Source organism: Haliaeetus albicilla, chromosome 6 (genome assembly GCF_947461875.1).
Source record: "Haliaeetus albicilla chromosome 6, bHalAlb1.1, whole genome shotgun sequence".
NCBI classification, from domain to species: domain Eukaryota; kingdom Metazoa; phylum Chordata; class Aves; order Accipitriformes; family Accipitridae; genus Haliaeetus; species Haliaeetus albicilla.
In genome coordinates, this window is record NC_091488.1 from 37,176,278 (window position 1) to 37,196,005 (window position 19,728).

Below are 19,728 nucleotides of genomic sequence, written 5' to 3' on the forward strand. Positions count from 1 at the left end.
AGCATTCTCACCAGAGTTTTAAAATTATACAGGACAAAGTTCAGACAAAAGAGATCATGCTTAGACAAGAGGACTTCCACACAGAAAGCTACCTTGCTAAAACTAAATCCATGGTGTGTCCTCCTTTTAGGGAAGATGGCGTAAGTCCTCTGTGCACACGTACCTATTGAAAAGAGAGCGGAACTTGGCGCTTCCCCTGTTTTAAAACAGGCCTTTAAATTCCAGCTTGTAAATGACCCTTGCATCAGTCCCTCTTTTTAGCTGTTGGGAGCAAAAATAAAATACAAGAAAAGAGCGATCTGTGTTCTCCAGGAATACCTGTTTCCACTTACCCTGCCAGACATGTGAACAAGCACCAGCAGTGCTGGACACTGCAGCTACTGCCAGCTGTGCGAGACGTACCAAGTAGCTGCAGGGTCAGGGAAGAACACATACACAGAGAGAGAAACACCAAGCACGAGTTTATTAACCCCCTCTCACTCATCCTAGCATGAAATTCAATAAACAGAGCTTGAGGCACAGTGCTGTAGGTTTAACATCTTTAAAGGCAGTGGGGAAAAATCCAAGAACATTTATGGAGAATAAGCAAAATCAGGCATGTGCCCATGCTGTGGGGTAGCCAGATGCCTAATGGTGATTACCGCATACTCTTTCATCTAAATAGACCGCAGGAAAGGAAAAGATTAAAACAATTTTACTTTATCTCCCTTATTGCAAACACATATGTGCAAGTGGAATGGGATGAGATGCAAAAAATTAATAATAAAGTCCCCACTCAGATTGCTTGTGCTCATAGGATGTTACCCCCCCCCCCCCCAACAAAACAAAAAAACAACCCCCCCCAGTCTTTTCACCTGCCCCTTTGATGAATGTCTTTGGCACTATTCTCCAGGCAAGGATCAATACCTATTTCCTAAGACATTTATTTAGAGATTTAAGACTTCCAATTGAGCCCTGCCTAGGGAGTTGTTCCCCTCCCTCTGCTTTTTTTACAAGAAAGAAAGAAAGAAAGAAAGAAAGAAAGAAAGTGCCCTATTCTGATTTTAGCCTTCACCCTCTCTCTCATCTATCATATTTTTTTTAATCTCACAGGTTTCCTCTTACAAATTCTCTCCTTATTACAGTGCTTCAGTTCAGAGCTGTCTACCACAGCTGGGTTTTAAACACCATCATCCCAGCAAGGTTCAGCACATTTTAGGAAAACACTCATTTTAGACAAGAAGGGTTAATTACGAGGCTGTACGTTTACAGCACTATTCATGTATTTCGAGAACATCCAGTACATACAGTTTTCTCCTGGAGGGAGAAAGTCTGCAAAAGAGTATCCAGATAATGCAGCACTTTTTGGCTGTTCAGAAAGGCTTAAGGCCAAGTACTGCTCTATTACTCCCATACAGCTACTGTTTTCAATAGGAACAAACACACAAACTAACAACAGAATTTAACCCTTCACTCTTCCATTGGCAGATTCTCTCCAGACTTGTGTGACTCTAGACTAGAGGTAATGTTCATGCTGCTAAATTTATTTGTTTAACTTTTCAGTGACTATGTTAACAGAATCCACATAATTCCAGGAAAAGAAACAAGCGCCTTCTGAAACTCATAAAAAATTGCTCATCTGTTAGTCAGCATGAATCATTACTACAGCAGGGTTTCCCAAAAAGCATCATAGGAGCAGAAAAAAAAGAAAGTACACCTCTCCTGATCTCATTAGTTTTTAAGTAGGAAAATGAGATAAGTAGTACCAGATTTTATGTGTACAAAAGACAAAAACATGCCTAGGACCCTGTTTCTTGGGCACATAATCACATTATCACAACTTGACAAGCACAGTAAGAATTTTCTATTAGGCTTCTAAATAGCTGTTCAAGTGGTTTGTCAATTACCCATACCTTTGCACCAGGCTGAACTTCAGAAAGGCTAAAAAGTGTAAGTATGGACATTGCTAGACTGGCAATATGCCTAGGCACTAGATCAAAGGTAAAAGATAATAGAAGATATGGTAATTGGCAATAGGACATATTTTTACACACAATATCACAGTGTTGTATGACCTGTGTACACTGAGAACTGCTGTTGGGCTACACTAAATAGAGAGTGGGTACCCATGGTGTTCTTTGGATTCAGATTATTCATTTCTCTTTTCCTATGACTTAAATACAATGATTTGATTACCTTGGAAAGATGTATTGGCTGCACATACCCAAAAGAAATTAAAAAATCAGAAAGAAAGATAGAAGAGTTGCAAACTCTGTCATAGGAACTGCTCACCAGAGAGAAATCAATGTGGCACAAACTGAGCCCTGGTATTTGAGAATGGTGCATTCAGTGACCCACAGATTAAGAGGGATAAAAGCTGCCAACTTTACTGTCTGATCATTGGAACGAGATGGGAAGTAAATACAACTGGAAATCATTATGCCTTGTGATTTTATTTTTAGCTTCTTTTTGTTTGCTGAGTGCATTTGGCATAAATATTACAGTTTAGAGATGGAACAAGTCTTAATAGGCCCTCTAATACATCCTTCTACAGTTTCCTAATCGACCCCTGTGGAGCATTCACCAGTACACCGGCCTGTCTGTGTTTATGTTTCATGGAGTTTCCACCATTTTCTTTGAAAACCATGCTACATCTAATACATAAATTATTCCACCTGGAAAAGACTGGGTTGCAACCTGTCTGCCCTTCTTATTTAGTCTGTTCTCTTTTTCCAGCCTGTTCCTCCCAGGAGAGGAGACAGAGATGCTGGGAATTCCCAGTATGAAAAAGGTTGGGACTTGCTGATCACATATGTCTTTCTTTTTATAACACTGGCTGCTATTCAGCCTAATTGCTTCCTACCTCTGGGTTTGTCCCATTTCACATGCTCACACTGATTCCTCCCATTTGTCTTCATCTGGCACTTGAACCATCTAGAGGATGATCCTGTGCAACATCAGCTGCTGCTTAGCCAAGTTAGGCACTTTACACATTTTCAGTCTTTCCTTGTAAGCAATCATGCTAGCCCCTCTAATCATCTGTGTTGCTGTATGCTAAATTTCCTCCAATTTGCCTGTATTCGAGCATCAGGAGCTTCCAGAAACAGTATTTGAAACTGCATCATAATCTTATGCAAGTTTTTGAACTGCACTTGGACAAATACGGAACAGAGGAAGATGCAATTTAAATTCCAAGTGGCCAATTACCCCAGCAGCTGCATTCAACATCCTCAAAATTCCATGCCACAACACACTCATCTGAACCCAGGCTACACTTAAGAGAGGAGTTGGGGATGGAAATGAGCAATGCAACAGGGCCCCATAGGCTCAGGATATTTTTTACTAGAGAAAAGCAGGGGCAAGAGCTCCTTGCTATTAAAGACCAAGAAATGGATATCTGTAAGCTCTGACACATCAACAGATCTCAGCTGTTGCAGTACCAGCAGCAGTGAATGGTGCAAAAAAGAATGCAAATCACATTGAGTTTTACAAACCAGATGAGAGCCTTTGAGCTGGACTTCTAAATGAACTGAAAGTTAATTCAGATATGAGGAGCTCCAGTATCTTCACCCTGAAAGAGACACAGTGCTGCAAACAGGCTACCTTCTCTCCTTTAAGTGATATTTTCAGTAAGTCTTAGGTAGAAGGGGAGGGAAATCTCCAACTGCATTTCAGTAAGCCAGCGTGGACACAGCAAAAGAATAACTCATTCTCTAAAGGTCACAGCTCAGAAGAAAATGACTGAATCTCCTCCCACCAGCAAACCCTATCTTCAGCCTCTTCTTTAGATCTCATTCAAAGACAAATAATTACTTTGGTTAACTACAGTGAAATTATGTCACTGAATTACTGAGAATGAAAGAGCATCTTAGCTGGTGTATGATGAAAGGCACATACATACACTGAGAATACTTTCCGCACCTCAAGACTGAAAATAATTTTTAAAAACCTGCTTAAATTGAGCACAAAAGGAAAGGAATCTTGTAGTTGTGAGCATTTACATGCTGTCCTCAGGAAATGCTCAGCTCGAATAATGTCACTGCAGCTCAGAGATGCCAATAAAAAAAAAGAACTGGCATATAAATCATTTTGGTTTATGGTAATAAATAGCATCTTTCTTGCCAAAAGGTAGCTCTTAATTTTCTATTCTCTTACACTTGTGAATGTGTTCACTTTTCCCAGCAAGAAAGCACTAAACCAAAATGGGTGTCAGAGTGTTCCCTGCGAGGAACCACACCCCAAATCCTTGGTGATTTCCAACTAGCTTATGCTAGTGTAAATATGGGATAACAGTGCCAAACCAGGTCTCGCAGCCAGATCCTCAGTGAATATAAACACTTCAACCAACTGCTGTGACTGAGAATCAGCCTCTTTGTCTCTGACAGTATATGACTTTCTATTATGCCTTACAAGGCTTTGCCACAGAGCCCCACTAAAGCCCTGGTTAATATGGGACTTTATTTTCCCTACCTGTGGTAAAAGCTTATCAGCATGAAGCACAGTAAGCATACGAATGGATGTCAAACACTTAGTGCTTATTATTCAATGGCATGACAAGGAACACCATGTTTATACAGCTCTGGCTGGAATTGCTTTACCACCAGAGAAGGGATCAAAAGATAAGATCTGACAGTCCTATTGCCAATGTCATGCTCTGTTCATTGGCTGCATGAGTGTGTGAACTTCACAGTTAACACCAATCCTGGTCTATTTTGAGTTAGTCTTATCCCAGACCTAGTCTGTTCCAAAATATTCTGTTATTACAGCATTTTTTCATATGACTGTAATGCCATTTATTGCATTTTTCTTGTAAAAGAGAAAAGGGACGTGAACTTTGTGCAGAGCCTGCTAAACTGTCACAGTAATTCTGGGACACTGCCCAATGGAAACATCTCCTATCAGCTCAAAGATAGCCAAGATACAATGGAAAGCTGACCCACCTCACCATTTCTTTCAGAGAACTATGACGTCTCCAGCATAAACATCCACAAGACCTTTAATACAGTCTTCTTAACATGATCTTTTGTCAGCCTCTTACCTCCTCCTTCGTCCCCTGTCCATGTTTCCACCCCCACAAGATTTACAGTCCTCTGTGTGCTTTACACTCGTTTGAAGGCAAAATGATACTCGCAGGCCCAGGAAGAAGGTGTGGATATTGCAGGCAAAGCAAGCAGAGAAGACACCTCTTCTAGCCTCTCTGCTCTCTGAGGGTTCCCAAGGGGAAGATGACCATCAAGGACTAACACCTTTTCCATGGAGAGCTTTTTCCTGCATGGTGGTTCTCCCTTTGGGAAAGCTCTCCCTCTGTACTGTAGGTGAGCTTCCCTAGGATTCACAGCAGTTGTGTTAAGGTACCTGGGCTACATGGCTCTGTGAAAGCCCTCAGAGACCCCCCAGGCCTGGGAAGGTGGAAGGGAAACCTCGCCTGAGTCGTTCTGTGGGTGAGCAGGCACAAACCACATGGGCTGTGATTCATACAGACACACCTTGTGCAGGGAAACCACTGGCTGCCCCTCACTTCACAGTCGTTTCCCTGTGTCCTCCCTTCTCCCTCCACATCAGATGGCAACAAACTTTGATCAAGGATTTGGGTGCCTGAGATGATATGGTAGTGCTTTCTGATTTATTGCTTTCCATTCCTCTCTGTTTTCCCAGCACTTTTTTTATCTGCACTCTTCTCTGTACTTACCTTTCACCCCTTCTTCTCCCTGTTTGCAGGACAGCCCAATTACCACAAATTACTGGCTTTTCACAGAATTTATGATTTAGGTCACATACATGATTTTAAGAGCAGAAAAGATATTTTATGTTGTCTTTCCTATGAATTTTCTAGAGTTTTTACTATCCGGGGTGGGGTGGGGAGAGTAGATAACAAGCCATTTTTGATCTTACACTTACGTTATTCAGCCCTACATTATTCAGTAGGGCATCTCCAACATCTAATGAGGAAGGGACTCAGAGAAGTGGAAATACAGTCTGAGGGAATTCAGCATCCCACTGTGGCCTCTGAGGGCAGACCAGACCCAGAGTCCTGGTGCCTGATGTGGATGCTCAGTGTTGAGGGATCAGGCACCTGGGTCCTCCCTTCAGCCCTGTCAGGCACAGATTTTTATTTATGAATTTTCACACACACACACCCCTGCAAGCCTTCCCCCTATTTTCCTTCACTTAGTACCACTGCTGAACGATATCTAGGATCCTCTGTCTTTAACCAGAGGTCCATGTGAGCAGCTTTCTCCTCAGCACAGCTAACAGTCTTCTCAATTCCACATTGCTCTGAAGCCTCTTCAGCCTTCAAAAAAGGCTAAATATTTTTGTTTGCCAAAGGCTCTGTGAGTCATAGAGAACATGACTCCTGTGGTATAAACAAAGTTCAAGACTGAGGTTACATAGTCTATAAGAGGAAAGCTCTTAGGCAGTGGAAACAATAGTACATCCAGATGCCAGACCTCCCTCAGCAGACACTGTCCCCAAACCCCTGCATGCAAAAAAAGGTCACATTTCAGCCTCCTGATCTGAAGACACCATGGTTCAATTTATAAGCAGTATTTCTGGCTATACAGTGCTTCTCTCGGAAGTAAATGTAAACTAATGAGTTTACATTTTATTAGGTAAGAAGTTAATCATGAGAGTAATTTTTGCTTTACTGCGTAGTGGTATAGGTTCAAGGCATATCACGGCTGCATGAGTTGTTCTTGGGAGGCAGTGAAGTCAATGGGAATATCAACATGAATATCAAGGGAGGTATTGTCTTTCTGTTACATAAGTACATGTGATAAGATCACACCAGCTGTTTACTGTCAGGATCACTTACAGCATGGGGCCCTTACTGCAGTGGTTATGAGATGTGGTTGTCCTAAGAGAAATTTCAAGACAAAAAAATGGAATAGTACATTTTGCCACCAGAAATACCAAAATAAAATTGTTCTTCCTATTTTCCCAATAGGCTTTCCTCAACATCAACAGGAAAATATGAGCTCAAGTATTGGGTATTGGGTTGGTCATGATGCCTTGTACATGTTTTAGTGAAGATAGTTTTCTATGGACGTATTTTAATTTTGCAACCAACAGATTATGCTTACTTAGGCATATACCAAAATTAAACAAAAGAGATCAGCTAAGCTGTAAAACTCTTTTCCAGTAAGCCTTAAACTGGTTTCCTCAATGATATAATTTTAACATATTTTTGGGATAAATGCCAATGAGAGACTTGCAGAGAAAGCTCTAAAGGCAAATAAGCATAATGTCACTGCTGAATATTCTACATTTAAAAGTGCGTATTTCAGGAAAGAGTATGGGAAAAAAAAAGAGATCAATGAGAATTTTTCAGAAGGGGGAGATCCCACTCTGTCCTCCCTAATGCAAAAGGGCCCCAAAGAACCCCCATCTGTATTGCAAAATACAGCATTTCACACCAGCAATGTGGATCAAGGCTAAATGGCTTTATTCTAAACACTCCCTTGTATGTTGTATGGACATGGCTAGAGCAGCGACATGGCAATTATGGCTACATAAAGCCCATTCTGTAAACTGTAGAAGCAATGATAATTTTGGTCCCCAGGCCTGTCTGTGGGTCTGCAAGAGCAGATGGGATCTGAAAGGCACCAGCTAAATCTTTCTCTAGATTAACATGTGAGTTCTTTCTTTGAGGCATCTCTTGTGAACACAGCAGATCTGTTTCCCTCTGGCCAGTTTGCTACAGTGCAAAGCTCTGCCATTCACTTTTTCTGTTTTTACTATGGAGCAGGACTGGCAGCTTGGTAGATTGTTTAGGTTTGTGGTGGTGGTGGTGGTTTTCCCTCCTATAACTTAAGGGGAAAGCCAGACAAGATGTAACTTTTCTCCAAATGGGAACCATGGGCTAACCATATTACAGGCTCCATTCTCCCCCCTTCTGACATGCTTCTCTGCTCCTCTCCTCTCCCTGCTCCCACCAACACACTTGTGCCCAGTTTAACTATTTATTAAATAGCATTAATTAGATTAAGATAGTATCTCTCACAGTAATTTTATGTAGATAAATTGCTGTTATGGCCCTTAGACGTAACAAAGAAGTTCTTTTTCCTCCCTTGTCTCCATCACAGAACCACATAAAAAGTGCTGGAAGTGAACTTAAAGACAACTAATCAGTCCCAAATGCAGCTTAACTTCACTTTTCTCTGACGCTTGCCTGACCTGTTCTTAAAAATCTCCAATGACAGAGACTCCATAACCTTTGCAGATGATCTATTCTGGCAATTCATTTGTTGTTAGAAGTTTTTTCTCAACAGCTATCCTTAATTTCCCATACTGCAATTTAAGCCCATTATTTCCTGCTCTATATGGACTGGACTACATGAGAAAAATATTCCTTTTCACTTCACAGCAGCATATATGAAAAATTACCAGTACTTTTTCCTCTAGACTAAGTTACTCCATTCTTTCAAACTCTCCACATAGGTCAGTTCTCGAAGGGGAAAAGATATTGGAAAGTATCAATTGTCAGACACCTGACAGTTGTAAATGCTTTAGCTAAACACCTGTCTAGCTAGCACACATAATTGTTTTCACAAAATTAGCAAATGACTGAAACTATCAGCAAGACTCTTCCACATGGGAATATAAAGTCTCCATTGGCAAGGACATGGTTGAATTAGTTACTCTACATCTTTTGTCAGTAAAGACAGCTTCAGAATGTACTCTTATCCACAGATTTCTTGCGTTTATCAGTAATTCAGTTTCCAAAATAAAACAAAGACACATTTTTTAGACTTGCTTAGTCTGTTAGATTTGGCATCTTTCTATCCCAGTGACTAAGCATAGCTATGTTACTGCTTGATTTTGATTATGTATCAGATAGCAGTAACTCTACAATATGAAAAAAAGCAAGAGTTTTCAGAGCTCCACAGCATGAACATACCAATACTAGATCAATCTCCAGCTTAGAAATAGTCCCAGATTCTTCAGAAAATAATAAGTTCAATCTTGGCAGCATCCATGAATAATGCTTTCTACAATCTCCAGTTGGCTGGAGACTCAATCCCATCCCGGAAAATGCTGATCTGGCTTTGTCTCTTCTTATCTAAACTCTAGCACAGTGATCTGGCCTGAAGCCACAGCCCTTGAGAAACTCCAGCTAAGAGGAGAACGCCCCATGCCTTTCCAGCAACGCGGCTGTCAGGAGTGCATCAAACCTCCAACGTTCTGTCCTGGGGAGCTGCACCAAGTTCAAAGTTTCCATCATTATCTTCGAAGTGGTCCACAGCCTCGACTGTATACTTGGCAATTTTAGATGAAAGACAGAGGAAAGCAAAAGGTACAGGATAACTAGGCATGCTTGTATGTTTGTGCATACATGTACACCATGCCTTCAATAGGCTGCAGTGACCCTGAGGAGATAAAAAAACCCACAAAACTTCTCCGCTTTATTTGTAGGGAATGTTTAAAAATTTAAAAGTAAAGGTGTCACAGTTTCCTATCTATACATATCACCTTAAGCACCTTACAATTTCATTCTAACTGAAGGAAGAACAGTAGAATCTGTTCATCCTGATATAACAGTCACATTTTTTGAAGCTGAAATAAAGGAAGGTTGCTTCTGAAGTGTTCCCATAAAGCTTAAGATAAATTATTTCAAAACAAATAGCATCTCAAAATATTCAGATAAAATGGTACAGCAACATTAAGAAAGCCACAAAAAATTATTTACCTTTGGTATTAAATCATGTTTACCTGCTATGGCTGATAAACAAAGGGGTAGCTCTGATGCAGTCAGGAGTGAGCACACAAAGTGAAATTCTTCTCCCAAGGAACTTCTACCACTGACTTCACTGGAGCCACAATTTCATCCATCTCATTTACTTCCTGATTGCAGTGATTTTCCTGGCTTATGTCAGGGTAACATCTTGTTCTTCTGAGGTATGTCCTACACTTTATTGACTGGAGAACACCACAAATATACTGGTTATCCTAACAGTGGCTCTTCAACTAAGTAAAATAGGTTTCCACTCCTCCCCACTTAAATTAGTCAGTGACTTTTGGAGATAATCCTTTTCTCTGCATGTGTTTTCATCAAACTTCTAGCAAGTACATTTCTGATCTCCCCCGCTCCAGTATGTATAATATATTATACATATATATAGATATATAAAATTATATATAATCTCAGTCCATTAGGGCAACAGTGGGGGGAAGTGTGCACCCTCACCTCTCCATGGCAATCATCATAAATATCCCTTCTGTCCTGGTTTAACCCCAGCCAGCAACTAAGAACCATGCAGCCGCTCACTCACCCCCCCCCCCCCACCCAGTGGGATGGGAGAGAAAATTGGGAAAAGAAGTAAAACTTGTGGGTTGAGATAAGAACGGTTTAATAGAACAGAAAAGAAGAAACTAATAATGATAATGATAACACTAATAAAATGACAACAGCAATAATGAAAGGATTGGAATGTACAAATGATGCGCAGTGCAATTGCTCACCACCCGCCGACCAACACCCAGCTAGTGCCTGAGCGGCGATTCCCCGCCCCCCACTTCCCAGTTTATACACTAGATGGGACGTCACATGGTATGGAATACCCCGTTGGCCAGTTTGGGTCCACTGCCCTGGCTGTGTCATGTGCCAACTTCTTGTGCCCCTCCAGCTACCAGGAAGACAATTAACTCTATCCCAGCTGAAACCAGGACACCTTCACTCCTCCTCTTCTCCATTAAAGCCATACTGGGTGGCTACTGTATGCTTTCTCCTTGTGGAAACTAGCATACCATAGTATTTTGATGCACAAATTACGCAAGTGAGTGCCTAGCTATTAAGTTTTAAAATAGTATGCCTTTTAATAAGGTGCAATTAATGGTTTACCTTTTAAGTGATATCTTAAACTTGTACTTCTGTATTGTTCCCTCTGTTATGGAAAAAAGACAGGGGCAAAGTAAGAGAAAATATTTATTCTGCTTATTTTCTCCCTGCAGGAAGCTCCCACTTTGCTGCTGGAATCTTCCAGGAGCAAGTGCTTCTGACAAAACAATCTGTCTAATGAGGCAATCTGGGTGAAGAATACTGGAAACTAATCTAAAGGAAACTGAAGGAAAAGAAGTTCTGGTTTATCTTATGTTTTGGATGAAGACTCCAATAAAACTGATCTCATGATGAAGCACATTCCGAATGGTTCTGCTAAGCTTGGGCATGCCTCAAAGAGACTCTGATACCTCTTGGAAAATATTCTGGCTTAGAACAATTACAGTTCTACTACATTTTTCCTGGGTTGCTCTTCTTTTTCTTCTTCTGCATGGAAAAATCACAAAGTTTTACTTGAATGAAACCATCTGCTCTTGTGGCTTAAAGAATACCTGAATTTATAATGCTTGGATTATGAAAAAGCTATCAGCCCTATAGTTGGTAGTTGCACCTAAAAACACAATTTGGGCTCTTTAACAGTCAGCAAGCCCCAAAAGTGGAAGATGTTCAGGGCCCATGAAGTGACTTCCAGCCTGGTATAAGCACTTATACTTTCCAGGCACCACATGGAATTTGTGGTTGGCAGCATTTGCTTGACAAGCAAAAGGCCAGCAAAGAGCAACAGTTAATATACCTAACATTGCATCTCCTGTAAGTCCATTGGGAACAGGAAAGGAAACATTCCTAGTACCTTCTCTTCTTTCCTGGCAAGTCTTTTGTGGATCACAGTGCTACTAGCCAAGTTGGGTAAAGCAACTTCTCATTTCACTCTTTGGGTTATTATTCCAATGCAAAGCCAACCACCCTCTGGCTCTGCGTTCTGCCTAGAGGCCCACGTAGAAAACGGCTTATCATCTCCTGTTATAGAAGGCTACAGCAGAAAGGTGGGTTTATTTATTTATCTATTTATTAAAAGGCTGCTTTTGCAGCTTGTCTTCTTCACGGAGAGAAATAAAATTGGAGTATGGCAATCAATTATAGCTGTCCAACAGCATGCAAAACACTTCACAACAAACCAAGACTCCTGTTCCTAGGATTACCAGCATGCCTACAGTAATGGAAAAACATAGTTGCAGAGGCAAGATTAGCACAAGTGAACATCTACTGCATAGGAATTTTTTAATGATATATTTTGTTAAATCATTTCTATTAATAAGGCTTAATGAAATGCTTATAAATTACACTTTATATGATTAAAATGTCCCTTTTCTTTATGAGCTTCAGAGATTAGTAAGGAGCAAAACAGGGCATAACAGATGATGATGTTTCTGCCTTCACAGGAACACGTTGTCTTGAAACTGTAAGACCTCAGATCTCCTACTTTTTTGTATCCTAAATGAAATCAGTTTGTAATGAGCCTTCTTTCTCCACATCACAGCTATTGGAGTTTGTAACCAGATGGACAAAAGCTTGCTTGATAAAGTCTTTATTACATATCCTCTGGCCAAGCTTTTCTCAAGGTGAGCCTGCACTTCAGTGACTGCAGTAACATGATGTTGGTAACTTTACAGTAATTATCTCAGGACCTTAACACTGTAGCCATGGCAGAGTGAGCCACAGGCCTAAAATCCAAGTTCAGTTAACCTATGCAGTGTTCCATGCTGCTGCATCAAACATGTGTAGCGTGGTAACAGAAAGCTATTTTGAGTACATCTACACTACCCCCAAATTTACTATTTCTGGATAGTAGACATATTCTGGACTAGCCTTAATTGTTCCCAAGTACATAGTCCTTAAAGAAGGAGCATACAATTTATAATTTAATTACATATCCAGGGAGGTCATGCAGAACTCAAGCACTCCTTTTTATGTAACTGCAAAGGGAAATATCAGTTAATAATTTAGTGGGGGGTGGGGTGGGGTGGTCAGGCTTTTCCACATATATAAAGACCTTTCTTGATCCAGTGTAGGAGAATGGAACTATAAGCTGTGACCTGTATATCTCTCCACATGTCTCCTCTAACAGCTTTCAAGTGCTGGCAAGGAGATGTAAGCTCATCTCCTCACTCCCTCAGACAATGTTTTGTTGTCACAGCAGGAAGCAGATGGGAGCTCTAGTGAAATTTTTAGGGGTCAGTGGATGGAAATGCAGCTCCTGAGCAAACTCTTTAGCATAACAACATGTGGCATTCATGACTGAGTCTGCTGTTAGCAAGGTTGGGATCTAACTGCAGAGTTAAGCTAGGCTTTGATTGTTTCTGTAGGTTCTTAAAATTACATGCTTTGGCAGCTAACACCCAACTTAACCTGGGAAAGCTGAGAAGGAAAGGGTGTCCCCACTTGTTTGCTCTCGTGCTCTCTGGGCAAACTCTTTCAAAATCACGGTTCTAAATGAAAGCGATTTGCAAGGCTGCGGGACTCGGCAGACTCATTTAAAACAATTCACAATGAAAAAGTGGTTCAGACAAACATTAATTGAAACATTCAGAAACAAGATTAAGGCAGGGGGAACCAATTGGCTGAGTCCCGAGCTCTTGCAGCTACTAGTAAATAGTCCAATTCAAAAGACCTTGGAAAAAGATGCTCTAAGCAAAGCCAAAGGACCACGTCAGCCATCAAGCAAGCTCGCAAAACACAACCATTATCTGGTTAGATCACCATTCTTTTTATTGAAAAAAAGATATTTATAAAGTTAAAATAATCAAATTAAGAACATAATAAATTTTAGGAAGAGGGATAGGGGCAGAAGTCTTTATTTACGTGAGACTGTCATTGATTTCAATGCACTGCATAAAGGTTGAGACACCTACTGAGAGAACTACAGATTATAATTGTACCTGAAGGGTCAGACCCTAACCCCATACTCTTTCTCCTCTGTGCTACTTCTGTGTCCTAGCACAAGGGCAGAGTTTTCCTGCCACAGAAGGATCCTCAAGTGGTATAAAAATAACAAAGTTCGTACCTAAGAAGGTGCACTGCTCACAGGCTGTGGTAGGAGATGGAGAATAGGTAGAACATGGAGTATTTGAGAGCAGAGCGCAGGGCAATGTTCCAGCTGATGTGAAATAAAACTTACCCTTTGGATACTCTAAAATATGCCAAGAACTGATGCAATCTCCATGGTGTCCCAGGGAGAAGAGAACAGAAGGATACCCCCACTCTGTACCACACTAGCTCCTGTTCTGTGCTTCATAAGCCATGGGATTTGGCTTCAAGTCTATATGGGAAACTCCAGCCAGAAATGCAGGTGTGTCTTGATGTATCTGACTCTCTGCTAAAATTGGGAAACCATCAATTTAACAGGTAGTGTCACTTAAGATGCACTGGTGATTTGCAGCCATAGGGATCCCAAAGCTTTTGCAAGGTACGTAGCCTCGAATGATGCTTCCAGTGGTGATGCTTTCTCCCATAAGGGCCACAGTCTCTCAAGCTCAATTGATCCTTGAAATAGAAATTAGAATCACTCTCATAAAATGAAGAGCTTTTCCCCATAAGTGATCCAATTCAAATGAAATGACAGTATCTTAAAATATTTCTTCTAGACTTCTAACTTTTTGTACCATACAGCCTAAAACATCTCCTCTGTGCAAGGAAATGAGACTTGTGCTTTTGTCTGTGATGCCTTTGATGGTGGCATTCAAAGCCATGTTCTAAAGATCAATACCAAGGACGATTAAGGAGATCACAGTCTGTGTTTGATTTTTTTTTTGTGAGGAAAGGGGAATCTTATAGACTCGAATGGGTACTTCCGCCACTATTTAACAAAGAAACTTTGCCAGCGTTGGCTTCTGTGTACCCAAAGCACAGACGGCAATCCTACCTTAAGGCTGAGGACAGAATACACTCCCTCAGAAGTAACTGCTCCAGAAACATTATGCACCCCCCAGGTTTTTTCTCCTCCCAGTGCAGTCACAGGTTGGTGTGGCAAGTTCTTCAGACCACAGTGTTTTTAAAAAACACTGACGTTGTCTTGTTTCCATGTTTAGCCTGACCGAAGGCTCTTGTCCACTGTGAGCAGTGGTGCTTTCTGGTACAGGGACAACCACAAAAGAGCACCCTTTCCTTCTGTCCACACACACATACAAGAGACACAAGCACAAAACCCTTGGGGAAAAAAGGCAAACTCTACTGTGGAACTCACTTGCCCAAAGGGTGGAAGGCCAGCAAGCATTCCTTACAGCTTGTCAGTCTCTCCACAAAGGGAACAGAAGAGATTCTGTGAAAGAGAATTGCTGAGAATGAGGATTTCACACAAATTTCAATAACGAACTTGGGTAGGTAGTGGTGCAGTTCACTCTGCATTTGCTTCTAGAATTTCACTGTGGGAAAAAGCAAAACATCAATACACTGGTAAGCTGCTGCACAGTGTGATGCTTCTAGAAGGGCTGAATTTTAAATTAGTTCAACACACCTGCCATCAGAAAAATGGAGATAGTGCCAGCAACTGATGATGTAAATGTATGTCTTTGAAACAAAAGCATCTATATGCAATAATGACAGGTTAGATAGCTCCACTGTACCCTTGCAAAGGTGAGCACAGGTGAAGGACAGCAAAATACAACTTCCCAGACCCTTGAAACCTTAGCTGCCTCTATGCTACCAGTACGCACACACCAGTAGTTCTTCAAACTGTACAGACACACACTCATCCACACAAACAGTTAACCCACCCACTCATTTGACTAAAAGACTGTCTATTGGACAGGTTTCTCAACGTCCTTTTTTTTTTTCTTTTTTCCCTTCTTTTTTTGTTGCATCTACTTTCTCTGGATGAGCTGCTGTCCCGCGGAACTAAGTAACTTCTTTTGAAGGGTTGTAACAAAGCTCACCAAGAGCCTCAATTCCCATTTAAGATTCCTTTTACTGTGCTCATGTAGCCATAACAATCTATAAGGCCTGCCACTGCCTGAGACAAAGCTGTACGTGGGTCACACAAGAGGGCAGAAAGTGAAACAGCAAAATACCAAAGGAGCAGAGAACAAAGCAGCAGAAGGCCATAGAGTGTTACATGACTTACATGAGGAAGCACGAAAGATGCAGCTCCTGTCCCCTTTTCTCAACCCTCACCATTACTTCTACTGCTGCTCCCTGCAGCAGCACAGCCTGATCCAAGCTGTGACTGTCTCTAGTCCTCAGAAAGACAGCTAGCACACGCTCGGGAAATGTGGCCCTAGGAAAATCCTATGGGGAGAAAAAAAAAAAGCACTTCTGACAAGCGCTGGCTAGAAAAGAGACTGAATTATGAACAAAGCCACCATGAGCATTCTTTGTAAGTAAGCAGGATTACATGCAAGGAAATGCCTGACTTCTAACATAAACTTTTCTTCTTACCCCAGATTGCTGTGGATTTTGACAAACTGCCTAGCTCAAAATGGGTTAGATCATTTCTTTTTATTACAGGAATTCTCTATGCTTCTTGAACTGTATATCCACCAAGATCTACATTTTCACAAGTTCAAACTTCCCAGAAAATAACCTGCTTCAACTAATTTATACACAATTTCTGCCTTACCAATATGCCACCCCACACTCTTGCCTCACTCCATAGCACAATCTTGGTGATACTGATCATATTCCAAGAGCAGAAGCAGCTATTTATGGCATGTGAGCTCTTATGCAGACCCACCTGTACCACCCTACCTACCAACTGAATGGTGACAACAGGTAAACATTAGAAAGAAATGAGATAGCTGGCAAAGGCATCAGCAATAGTTTGAGAAAGATCTTTTTCATTTGCATGCATCTGACCTCACTGGTATTCACAACTGATTAACATCAACTGCCATGGTCAACACTTAATTCACCCAGAAAGCTGCTGCTAGTTTGACTTCATTAATACTGACATTTGAACTCTGTAGCTACAGTGGATTACTATTAATAATTATTTATGGCCAGCGATTTGCACGGAGCATGCCTGTCTTATGCTGGGAGTCAGGCAATGAATCTTCAGTTACAATTCACAAGCTGTCCACCTCTGCAGCTATGCAATAAGCTGCTTTACCTCATCTCTTGCACTACCACTACTCACACTTGTCCTACCACAGGTATAATGTGTTTCCACACCTAACTCAGGCTTCTTTCACACTTGTGGGTAGGGTGGGAAGTTGCAACAGAGTAATGTTTCTTCTTTGATGAAAAATGCCAGGGGAGGTGAGAAATGCTAGATGGTAGCAGCAAAGGTCAAGACTGTAAAAATATGCAGGTGCGATACATTTTTATTACTCTAGGCTTCTGATTCAGAAAGATACCTAGAGTCCAGCTCCTCTCAGATGTCTAAGGAGCAAAATTCCACTTTGCCTTTGTATTTACAGGTGCAGCTACTGAAGTTTTATGGAATGTACAAAAAGCCCTTAACCTCCTCCTCCAGCAGCGAGTAGGGTTGTAAAATTAAGTTCATACACATGCTGATGTGTTAGGCTGGATTAAGGCCACAGCACTGGGTACCTTTCAGGGTCAATTCGACGTGCATCATGAAGCACCTCCAATCTACCACCGCACAAGGCTCCCGTGAGCAATCCAGCCCTGGGTGACTAATAAAGAAATGAAGTGACAGTGAGGCGAGCGCGGGTTTTGTACCAAATCAGATCTCACAGTTTCCAGCTATCGTTACTTGATTCAGGCCAGACTGGCAGTGTCCCATGCAGCACTCCACAGCTCAAAAGTGGAAAAAGTGAACCAGCTCCCTTCATACCCATGCCACAAACCACCTTTCCTGGGCCAGCAACTGCTGCTCCGCTCCCAGCTGCACTTCCAGGTACCTGGCAAACTGCCGGGGGCAGCTTCATCGGACTATTTCTCATGCAGCTGACTTGATAATTTCTAAATAACTAGGGCTTAGTGTGAAGGATGGCTGCCTAGTCTCAGCATCTTCTTGGTTTATTTTAGCTTGCATTCTCCCCCAAAACTGGGCAACCCAGAGATGCTGACAGGAATGACCCAGTGAAACAGAGAGGAGAGAGAGAACTGGAGCCTCTGGTACAACCGAGATGCCTGAGAAAATGAAATCCCTAGGAAACTTTACAGATCTACAGGTTATTACTTTCTCTTGCCCTCCTCACACCATCCCCCAGATGCAGAAAATCCTCAGCCACGGGCTCATAACATAATAAGCTTCCACTTGGTTTTAATATATTTTCTCATATTAACTTTAGCCAAAATTAACACTACTTCCCCCCTTCAATGCTAAATATATTGAACCGAGTTTAACCATTTTCTGGTGAAAAAGTATCTTCCTTTTCTAGTGGAGAAGTTCAGAATATCTTTGTTATTTCAGTTTCCAAGACACACTACAGAAATTGAGCAAGTTGGTATCATTTCACCTGGTCTCTAAAGCTTCAAGACAGAAAAATCACTGTTTGAAAGTACGTGACCTTTTAGAAGATTGCCATTTTCCCCATTAACTTGCAGTGCCACCATCACCACTTTGTGATGTGTATACAAGCCCAAACCAAAGAAAACTTCAGCTTCTTCAAGATTCTGCAGCTTTAAAATTGCTTTTAGCATGGACTTAGTGACTGCTGCTTCTGCTATCAAAATCTTCAAAATGCACCAGATCTTTGGAATTTATAAAATTAAAAAGAAGAATTAAAAATTGCAATGTCAATGTTCTCTTACTCTATACATAAGAGTTCCTTATCGTTACAACCCTGTTAAGAAAATCTAAAGGAAGAAAACAAGAGTGGATTTTTACAGAAACACTCTTTGAATCATGTTGAGAAAAAAAAATCCTGATAACCGTGACATTTTTATCAAATCCTATGTTTCAATCAGAAGGAAAAAAAGAAATTAAAAAAATTTGACCAGCCGTACTGTATTTGGGTCTGTGGCTGTATTCCCAGAATTTAGCAATAACACCCCAATACACTTCTTTTTTTCCCTGTTGGCATATACTTTTCAGATATGGAAACAGCCTTTTCAACTCATGTGCAGTGGCATGAGAAAACACAAAACCACACATACATAGAGATAAAAATAATCAAGTTAGCATTCTTTAGTCTACAAAGTTTGCTAGACCTCCATCGTTAAAATTCATTAAATATAGGTATAAATTGTTTAGAAGGAATTAGACATGCTTCTAGGTAGAGCACTGAGGAAGCAGTCTCCTTATGGCCATAATGGTTGATAGTGGTAGCAATTAAACAAAAATTGTGGTCTACAGGAAATTTCAACTTTCTGAAATTTATTTTTCTTCTTAATCTGAAAGAAAAACTGATTTTCTCATGAAATCTAAATTAACCGCCTCCAGGCTTTTCTAAAAGTTCTGCTTTGATCAAATTTAGAAGTTTTTCCTATATTTTTTGTTATTTTATAGTACAATGCAAAATACATTGTAAACAAAAGACAAATATCTAGGCAAACAAGGCACAGTCTTATTGATACTTGATTTTCAATTCTTTGCATGCAAGCACACTGAAAATGGCATGTCCCCATACAAAATCTGTGTTTCAGTGAAACAGCATTTTCCAACAGGAAAATGTCTTTTTGGTTAATTTTTCCAGTCTCAGTTCCTTTCATGATACCCATCTTGGATGACAAGGGAAGTAATTTACTGCAAGTCTGAAAAAGTGGAGGCTGAATTCTGTCTTCTTGCCTCTCTTCATCTCTCCTTGTTCACAGGAGGGGAGCTGCTTCAGAATCACAGTCTTTTTAAAAGAAACCAGAATTAACTCTTCCTCCACTGTATCACAAGCAATGAAATCCGTTTTCCTATCACCCGTTGTCTTGTGGTTGGATTCTTTTGTGCCTAAGGAGGTGAAAACTGACTGAAGAGTCTCCTGCTGTTTCCCTGTGTGTATCATGTAATCTCTCTGGTGTCCCATAGAAAACAGGAAAAGTTGCAGCCTTTCCCTCAATGGAAACAGTATTTGAGTCTC

General features: G+C 40.9%; 1 long non-coding RNA gene across 5 annotated transcripts in view; it reads right to left on the minus strand.

The window, feature by feature from the left end:
* The window catches only part of LOC138685703 (uncharacterized), a 351,799-nt gene that overhangs the window by 231,077 nt on the left and 100,994 nt on the right, over window positions 1–19,728 (minus strand). Inside the window, exon 1 of one of the 5 annotated variants that reach the window (XR_011325093.1) lies at window positions 15,873–16,165. The exons of the other annotated variants lie outside the window; for them this stretch is intronic. This is a non-coding gene — a long non-coding RNA (uncharacterized lncRNA). Of the gene's footprint in view, window positions 1–15,872; window positions 16,166–19,728 lie in introns of those variants that run through there. 5 annotated transcript variants of the gene reach the window in all.